Consider the following 10,732-nt stretch of genomic DNA (forward strand, 5'->3'; position numbering starts at 1 on the left):
ATACATTTTTTGTTTTTGTTTCTTCTGGATAAATTTTACTCTTACTAGTAATATGCTTTATGGCAGGTTATGGGGTTATTGTGTTTTATCATCAGTAATCTTATAATTTAATTTTAGATATATGCAACTTTGTATTTTGAAACCCCAAACAATCAACCAATTAAATCAATCAACAAACCAACCAACAAACCAAAGAGCGCTATATTTCTTTTAAAATTTAATTAATTATTTATAAATGACCCTCTCCTTGTAACCTCATTTTCTTCAATTGCGTAAATGAAGCAGAATAAACTGTTGCCAATGTTTGGCTGTACGGTTCCAAATGATAGCAAACAGAGTATTATGGGATGTTTAACATTTGTTGTTTCGTTTTCTCTCGTTTCAGTGATTGATTTATGTGTGATTTATTTCTTCACTAGGCCAACTTTACACGAGCATAGGTTAGACAGAAAAAAGCAAATAACATTAATGATTGATGTTGAGAGATAAAACCAAGTTATGAGAATGCCAATACAATCTTGTCAAATTTTGTGTACGGTTTTATGGATATTTTTACAATAACAAAATATATCAATATGTAATTATATATAGCATTTCTTTTTTCTGTTTTGTTTTTTTAAATGATGTGGCAATATTGTTTAAAAATGTGTTTGTATTCATTTTTATACATTACATTATTGTCTCTTCGGAAAACATTTTTATGTACTCTCTGTGCTCCATATCATGAAATGTTAAATTGTCTTGTGATATAGGCATTGTTTTTAAATGCTTTATTTGCAATAAACTGTTGAATTGAATTGTAAATATTAATAACAATAATAAATCGGAGACAGGCGATACGAAATGTTTCTTGTCCTTTATTTTACAGATGTTTGATTGATCACATTGACATAAAGCCCGAGCTAAAATGTGCTGATATGGTAAATTTAGCGTGATCAATAATCAGTGTCTAACTGAGCACTGCATATCCTAACTGAAGGTCTAGATATAAAATACTTATTATAATATAAGTATGATTAATGATTTAGACGCTTATATCGAGAAAGTAATAAAGCTTAATTTATCTGAAATCAAAATTGTTTCTTATGAAAAAAAAATGCTTTTAAATATTTTTAAATTTCAGAAAATTGTATAGTTTATGAAACAAAAGAAAAACCAGTATAAATACTTAAACAGCCCAATGATGACAGGGATAAACTTGTTAGTGATCATACAAAAGTAAGAATAAAATTATTCCACTACTTATTTACAAAATTTAGGTAAAATGCTTTACAGTTAACTTATCTTACAGAAGAATCAAACAAATTTCTAAACGAGGGGGGAGGGGGGGGGGCACGATGGCACTATGAACAATAAACTTTTCACTTACTGATTGAATTATATTGAAATTGAAATATAAGGAAATAAAAATATGATAAAAAACACGTATAACTGAAACAAATTGTTCTTGCATGAAATTAATAATGACGTTACCTGTTTTATGCAAGAAAATATTGCATGTTGCTTTCAGGCTAAAGTAGTTTTTCACAAGGCGTTACCTTGCCAAGAATCCTGCTGGAAAATCAATATTCAAAATTTTGTTATTGCTATGCTGGCATTTTAGTTGACTGTTAGTAAGATTATAATAAATTTATGCAAATTTTCAGTTACATATACCTTTTGTTATTTATTTTTTATCTTAATTTTTAGCAACAAAACATGCGTTTATGTATCATTCACAATTAGGTAGTAACTCTCCCCAGTCGAGCAATCCTTTAAAAACTATATATATATATTAAGATAATTTTAAAACTGATAATGTGTTCCAGCAATATAAATATATGCTCTATATGTACATTTATTTTATTTCCATTTCTGTAAAGCTTGATAAGAGACAATTGTTTTTCAATGAGTTTTTTCCCAGTGCATCTACCAAAACATATGTTTAACATACGCAACGATTAATTTATTTTATGTACATTTGTAGATCGAAGCTTGTACTATTGTGTGTTTTAAGCCTCAATCAATCAATCAATCAATCAATCAATCAACCAAAGAATAAACTGTTCAAATGCTGAGCTGCAAGCCGCCAAAACGATAACAATATTGCAAAAACACTGTGATCGTTTACATATTTTTGTTTCAGTTATTGAGTTATTTCTTCACAATAAATACACACATAAAGCCGGAAGTAAAATGTGAAACTATAATAAACATATCTAGATCGATAATTGATATCTAACAGAGCCTTATATTCAGACATTCCCTCTATAAGTTTATATCTAGTTATTCAATTATCAATATTGCCATTAATTAAGAAGAGTGTAACAAAGTTGTGAGAAAATTGTTATATGTCTGAAGTCGAGGATTTTTCTTATAAAATTACCTCCAAACATTTGACATATCAGAAAGTTTCGGATTTTTAAAACAGAAGAAAAATATATAAAACTGCTATAACTGCGAACAAAAAGCACAATACCCTATCCTCATATTGACTTAATTATATTAAAATAATTGGAATTGAAAATATAATAAATAACAAGTGATCAGTAACGAATAGTTTTAAAAGATCCTGTGACACAATCTTTCATGGTTTTATATCATTAATGTGATGTTCAAGATTCGTCAATATTGTAAGTTCCATTAAGCATTATTTGTAAAGATATTACCGAATTTAAATTTCATGGAAATAAAGGAAGGTAATTAGAAATGAATGCATATATTTAAGTGATTACATATAAAGCGATTAAACATTTGCAGAACGTATTTTATATATTCTTGGATGTTTGAAAATTGTTTTAGAAGAAGAATAATTATATACATAGATAAATATAAATCACTTAAGTGTTGTAACATCCTGAATTGCAACATACAGGATCTTTGATAAAATGCATAGCATGAAATGTTACCTGCTTAATGTAAGATAATATTGCATGTTGCTTTCAGGCCGAGGTAATTTTTCACATGGTACTGCCTTGCCAATATTTTTTGTTTATTGCTATGTTGGCATGATACGTGTGAGGCAGTGTTTGACTGTCAGTGAGAGTGGAATGAATGCATGCTGAGTTAAAGTTACATATATTTATGTTTCTCAATTTGTGGGTTTAATTTTAGAATTTAACTACAAAAATGTTTATATGCATCTAACAACTTTATTTTGTCGCACAAGATTTTAAAACGATTTGGAAAATTAAAAGATCAATTAAAAACTGATCATGCATCACACGTTGACAATATATATACACTATTTATTTTATAAACATTTCTATATAGTTAGACAACAGAAAATTGTTTTGTTGTTGCTAAAACACACAAACTCATCAATAATCGCTACTTTGTATATTCAGTTCATTATCAACATTGTAACGCTTAAAGACAATGGCAACTGTCCTTCAAACGACATTCCTAGTAATAATATTTGTTCTGGAAATGTATGATAACATTAAAAGGTCGTTATTGTATGCTTACATTGATGTGATTATCGGGAAATTTTGAAATTGCTAAGCGATATTTATTGATTCTTGTTGCATTTGTAGAACTCCAGGAAATGGCAACTGACTACTGACAGTAAAAAATGGAGAAGATATGTTTTTTAGGGCACACGCTTTTTATTACTTGGGGACCATACGCCGCTTTTCATGGAATGGCACGGAAGTGTCACATTGAAGGTTCCATGATAACCGCCGTATGAACACATCTGCGGATGTTTCTAAATTCAAAATTTTACCATTTCATGTTTAAATGTTGAATTCTGCTTAAGCCGGTGCTAAGGGGCGTGGACGGTAACTTGCACTTTCCAGTACCGTCCATGAACAAGCTCAATCAAACCGAGCCTGCAACATTTTCAATTTTGCCGTGTTAGGCTTTCTTTAGGGATTCTGTTTTTATCTATTTTATAGTATAATTCACTAAAATACATTTAAGTTATATGCAATTGTTTACAATGTATTTTCTCATACAATGATTTGTTTTGGAATTTAAAAAATGTCAAAATAAATGTATGAAATGATCAATATAAACATGCACAAATTTTGTGTGTCATAAATGTTAGAATTCAACACAACTGTGATTGTACGTTGGTTTTTTTAAGGACGTTTCCTTTCAAAAATTATTTTATTGATTAAAAAGCGTTTAATTATAAGATTCAAATTTGTACCCATACTTTAAATAAGTAAGTAAGTACTCTAAGTCTAAATATAGATATTAATATGGTAAATGATTTAAAAGAAACTATCGAGAAGGCATGTTATCCTGAAAAATAATGGAAACCGAAAATGTTTCAAATCTGAAATAAAAATTGCTTTGTTGAATTGTTTCTTGACATTTTAAATTTTGAGAAAATATCAGGTTTTTGGAACAGAAAAGGGTTCATTAGAACTGTTACATTGCCTATAACGTCACGAACATGCAATACGTATTATGAGTGTAGGTTTAATACTAAAATTACTGAACGAGTTGAATAAAATCATATTATGCGAGTTCAATAAATTAAGTTTTGAACCTATACATATATAATATTCTTTTTATCACATACCAGAAATGAGAACGGTTTATAGTTAAAACGAGTCATTTTCATTGACGCGCCTACAGTGTAATGCTAACATTAGCGCACTTTAACGCTACGTTTATATATAGTACAAATGACGTCACGTCGAAGTGTTATTACACTAGTGTAATATCGTTTTTATTTGTTTGGGTCGTCAGACCAAACAAATAATGGTAGCGAAATTTCAGACCCTGATGTGCTCATTTGCAAATACCGAAAGTAGTCCAAACTTTTCGAAGCGGTTACTTCCCTTTACATGAAAAACTAACGCCGATAAATTTAGGGGAGATCACAGCGTAAAGATTGTCAAATGACAGGCGCATTAATTTTCACGCCTTCTTGGACAGAAAAAAAAGTTCCCAATTGGTCGAAAATTACTAATATTGTGTTATTCTTTATAGATATGCATGCTTATATTAAGCTCCATGATTATTTACATCCTTGTTAAACAACGTTTACCGTGAACAAATAAGGGTTACAAGCCCTGATTTTGAATAATGTGGTTTTCTTCAGGCTATTATCATCTAACTTCACCGTGGTGGAGGGGTTTATACGCTCGCTTAGGAAGCGAGAGGTCTGGAATACAAATCCCAGTTAAGGCAACACATTTATTTTGAATTGTGTAAGCCAAATGAATATTGTATTGAATAATATCAGTGTTGAAATAAGTCTTATAGCCAATTTACTAGAAACAGCATTGGTGGCTCTACACACATTGGTTTATTATCTCACAACCTTCACCTTTCTGACATTCTGAGACCAAAACAAATTAAGCGCCTTCTGTGCTTTGATTGTTAAATGGCTTTTTAGTTGGGACGTAGTCCCAACTAGTGCACTAACAAACCCGAAATTTCCAACCATACAGGGTAACGCCCACTGCTGTGACGTTTCATCGCCACTCTATATGCTATATTGTATTCTAACATATCAAAGTAAGCTGAATTCATAGTGATCACCCGACCATGACCGACGCATAACCGCCGCGAGTGAAAAATAGTGCTCTGAATTTCTGAAAACTCCGATTTATTGCGAACAAAAGTGCAGACAAGAAATTTATTTTTTGAAAATAATGTGCAATTGAGCTTGAATTACGGTATTTGAAACGTAGCGGATATAATTTGAAAGGTCACATAATTCTATGAATGGGCACGGATTTATATTATTGTTATATAAATCCGTGGAATGGGATAGTAAATTAATTGGGTCATAGTGCTTGACGGCTTGCAATATTTAACTTACTCATCCGCCTTATCATCACATTTTTTGTATTATATTCCAGAATTTTTGAAAAAGACATTATTTATCGGATAAATTTTGTAGTTTATAATTGCAAAGTGGATATTGAAATAGAATTAGCCAGAGATGTAGATAATCTATTCGTCTCTGAATTAGCCGATAATTAGGTTAAATGAATCCGACAACTTCCGGTATATTTTTCGACCTACTTCACGAGCATAATTATCAGCCTGTTAAGCTCATAAGGTATGTTATAAAGCAAAATATGTTATGAATTTGATGACTAATAATATTAAGTTTATTTATTGATGCCAATTTGTTTCCGAGGACTAAAACTTTCGTAAATAATTTCGAAGTAATTTGGAGATCTCGAGTCTTTCGTACCCAAGACATTTCGATCATATCCCGGAACAACCAATTTTCAATAACAACCTAAATTCAAACACATTCTTAATTCTGTGGCACTGATGTCATGCCTGACTATATTGCATAAAGTCACATGTTGTATTAACTTCTACAGTTGCAGAAATGCCACACTTGATTAATTGTCAGATATTTTCAGAAAAACAATAAGAAACTGTTTGTTTTAAGTAACACAATATAAATTGTCCAACTTTCACTATGTCAAAATAGTCACTTGTTTAAAATAGTGGTAAAATTTTTTTTCTAAGCAAGTTAATTTTTTATAAAGTATTGGCTAAAGAGTTTTACCATTTACCTCAGTCCTAGGTGTATTTAAAACATTTATTTATATGATGTACCACTAAATATTTATCAGACCTTACATGGGGGTCCTTATTAATAAAATCTTATATTGCTATCAAATTTTTTCATGTGATGATTGTAGAATAATTGTTTTGATACGATACCAGCTGGCAGATCTAGACAAGTTTCTATATTTGCTAATATTATAAAGTGGGGAAGGTAAAATGGCTGTAAAGATTGGGTGCATTTATCAGTTTGCACCCCGAATAGCGTAATAAGAAGTGACACCTTTTACTGCCTTTTTATACACATTAACAGTAGTCATACCAATGCATTGTGCTGTACATATGTTATAAGATTTAGTGTCAGTTTTTTAAAATCTTGAAAAAACTTTTGAAAATCGTTGAATAGACTATTGTGAAGTTTTCTACAATTTTTAGTGGCCCTGATTTATCTTTAACAAATTTTCCATGGTGATTACCCTGCTGTTTGAATTTAGGTTAAAATATTCCTGAGAGTAACCCGAGTGGGTCATATTGTTTTTATTGAATTTCTAAGAAAGATCAAGACTTGTTGAAAATGTACCAACCTGAAAATGAATAAGTGTTAATAGATGCATCCATAGCTAAAATAAGTTTAAAATATAAGTTCCCCTTCCATTTATTATTGGCTAAAAACAGCTTAACTGATTGAATATTGGTTGTCCAGGGATACTTAGACTGCAAAACCGACAGATTTTACAAATTGATATTACACAGATGTCTGCCTTTACAGGAAAACCGGCATATACGCCTACAATTTTTTGGTCTTGTCACGGCCGTTACGTCTCTACCAAATGGGGCACATTCTTGAATATTTCAGAATAATTTTATTTTGACCTTTATAAATTATTATATATATCTATTTATAGTCTAGCCATTTCATTTTGGGTCATCTTTTTACAATTTGAATAATTATTCTGGAAAAACGAAGTGCACAAATGATCTAAAGGTTTGTACAAAGATTAGTGTTCTAAACATTCATCAAATGGTACATTTATCTGGAAAAAATATTTCAGTCCCATCATGACAAAATACCTCAATGGAACCCCTTTAAATTGAATTACACTTTTTTTTAGTTTATGGGTAAATTCCATTTTCAGTGGTTGAAATTTTTCCTCTTTTCTGATTAATCAAGCTTTAGTTTCCCATTTATAAAGCCACAGGTTGTTTTGAAAGTTGAAAAAAAAATCACTGCCACCTTGATAATTGTTAACCTGAAAAATCTTCAGGCACATAAAGGGATTTGAACCCCAGACCTCTTGATTACAAGGCAGACACACAACCATGTCGCGAAAATGTCAACACAACAGCAAGACTGTTGGAAATGATCTATACCTGTTCTCAATACATGGTTGAAGTAATTTATCAGTGTTAATTAGACATTTTATATGATTTAACAATTTTTGACACTACTGATATTCACATTTTTTTCACAAATCTCCATGTAAAAAATAGATATCATAATAAAATGATAGAACATTTTCTATTTTAGTGGTAATACTGTGGAGTAAATTGCAATATGAAGAAATATTATTAATATTTTATTATCATAAATTTTTCAAATTTTAATTATGTCATTACATGCTGTACACAATCATATTATAGTGTAAACATATATATACATTGTATAGACACATATATACATTGTATATACCAGAGACGTTAAAATACATAAAATGTATTTATATGTCTCTGTATATACACACACTAAGAGAGTAGTATTAGATGATTTTGAAAATGAAATCTCTAAATTGATATTTTCAGGGAAATAAAAGATTATTTACTTTAATATTCACTTGGAAAGGCTGGTACATGTAGCTAGAAAAAAGTACAGTATAGAATTAAAGAAAGACTAGAAGATTATTACAAACAACAGGTACTTATATAATATTTAATGTATATTTCACAAACCAAACTGTTTTCCAAAAAAAATTAATGAAAACATGCATTTTTACCAGTGTCACCACGGGTCAGATTAACAGACCCATTCCCAGTGGCAAATAATGCCAAATATGCTTTTTTTCTTTTCCAAGTTTAGAAAAAAATCATAAGTCAAAATTCCCGTTATCAAAGCTGACAATTTTTCTTCATTCCATTTCAATCCAATATGGTACCAGACAGATGATGTTCAAAAACACATTCCATTGTCAATTTTTTATGTATTTTTTATGCTTTGAATGATATACAATTTGTTGGATTAACAACTTTGTACATGGTACTAAATATTTTTCCCAATCAAGATGCAAAATTTCTTAACCCATTACTTCATGAGCATTTTGTGAAAAATGGCTGTTTTCATTGAAAAGTCTCCCGTTACAAGTTCAAATTGCTATAATACTATAAAAACTGCTTCAACACTAATCAAACTTGGCACAAATGTTGACTGGACCATTGCCCTTGCAACAACATGCTCAGGCTTAAATTTTCTGTTACCATGGCAACGAGGGGACATTTCAAAATTGCCCAAAATCACTATTTTGCCTCGATTTTTTCAATCAAAATTGATTTCAAAGTGATGCCACTTCTCAATGGATTGAGATATAGTCAAATGCTTTTCAGCGTTGGTTACACGTTACCTTATGATCAATCTGGGGTCATTTACAGCCTCTCACAAGTCCAAAATTTTCTTGGCATCATGCTTAGAGTGGTTTCACACAGGTCAGTAAGACCGGTGTACACAATGTACTGTCTGCACATATGTGTCAGAAAAAAATATCACAAAAAAGGAATTTTGTATTACTATGAGTATTTATTAAAGAAATTGTATTTCAAATATATTTAAATAGTATTATTGAAAGTCATTTTGTATGACAGACACACAAATCTAGTGCTCTGCATTATAAATGTAAGAAGAGACAAATAAGATAAGCATTTTTTTGCAAATTATTGCACTTCATATAATTTGTATTGCTTTTTTTTAAGGTGGACATGTGTCACTGTCAAGCGAATGAAGATAAGCATCACACTCGGTGGGAATCTCCAGTTTCCAGATGTAGTGATCATAACTGTGTAGGCACCATTAACACTTTGGACTAGTTGGAGTATTTTAGAGGGCTAGTCTGAATTGAATCCCCTGTCAATAGTAAAGGCCAGTCATGAACATTGTGTTGAAGGAAAATGTTAAAACTCGGATTTTCCGCTTAACCAATCATTACTTTACCTTATAAATGTAGGTAATGTAGGAAATGGTTACTTTCTGGAACGGAGCTGTCAATTATTTTTAATTTTTTAGCTTGTTAGTGTTATCGTCGGACAGTTGTGAAGTAAAGACATCGCAGTTTGACTGTATACAAGTTGCCTTAAAGAAAGTCTGTCGAAATCTTAACAGTTATTTGTTGATTTTGTAGAAATTGACCAGAATTCACCTTTGTTTACATGCATCGCTTGGACGTCGAAAACGACATGCAATGACATTTCAGTGAAATTTGGAAACTTGCTCGTATTTTGAAGCATTTTGTAGGATTTCGATGAAGTAAAAAGTGTTTATGATAGGATACATTATTCCTAGAGACAACCACAAAGATAAAATAGTGATCTGGTGTATATTTACCGAACAGTTCTTGTTTGTTTTGCATGATATTTTTCTCTCGTTAGGGACCTTTATTCTTTATATATAGTATTATGAGCGTATATGGGTAAATGTGGTATATAGTGCCTGTGGTTTTAACATGTATCTTAGCTTGCCTGGTGTAATGATAAGTAATAAACCTGAGAATTGAAACTATGAGAATAAATTGTTGTTATTAGTCCCCTTATATTTTCATTAAGAGGGGACTAAAGGCTGACCCATTTCTGTATGTCAATGAAAGCTGAATTTTGCTATAACTTAAATGGTACAAAAGTAAGGTTCATCATACTGGTATCTGATATAGAACTATACAGAGATTTAGCATGTTATTATAATTTATGCTCCTGAAAGGGAGAGAATATAGTTGCGGTCTTAACCATCTGTCGGTATGGACTCAAGTAATATTATGGATAAATATCTGTGTTCATTCCATACAGACTTGTACTTTTGGGGAAAAAGGTTGCTCATGGGAGGAAAATATGTTTTTAATGGTGTTTTTGAGATTTTAGTTGATAAAGGAAAAAAAACATAGTCTGAACTTAGGAAGACATTTGTCCTTCACACTCTTGTCCGAAATATGAATATAACTAGATATGTATTGAAGGGATTTTATGTAAACTTCACAAAGTGATAGAGACTTTTAAGAGGAAGTGCAAT

At 30.8% G+C, this 10,732-nt stretch overlaps 1 long non-coding RNA gene across 1 annotated transcript; it reads left to right on the forward strand.

The window, feature by feature from the left end:
- Positions 1-5,721: 5,721 nt before the first annotated feature.
- Positions 5,722-9,667, forward strand: LOC132758297 (uncharacterized). The gene is made up of 3 exons (XR_009629559.1): positions 5,722-6,007; positions 8,272-8,383; positions 9,430-9,667. It is a non-coding gene; the product is annotated as an uncharacterized LOC132758297 (long non-coding RNA).
- Positions 9,668-10,732: the final 1,065 nt, after the last annotated feature.

The sequence above is a fragment of the Ruditapes philippinarum genome, unplaced genomic scaffold, assembly GCF_026571515.1.
Source record: "Ruditapes philippinarum isolate M1 unplaced genomic scaffold, ASM2657151v2 ctg3677_1_1_1_1, whole genome shotgun sequence".
Lineage (NCBI taxonomy): Eukaryota > Metazoa > Mollusca > Bivalvia > Venerida > Veneridae > Ruditapes > Ruditapes philippinarum.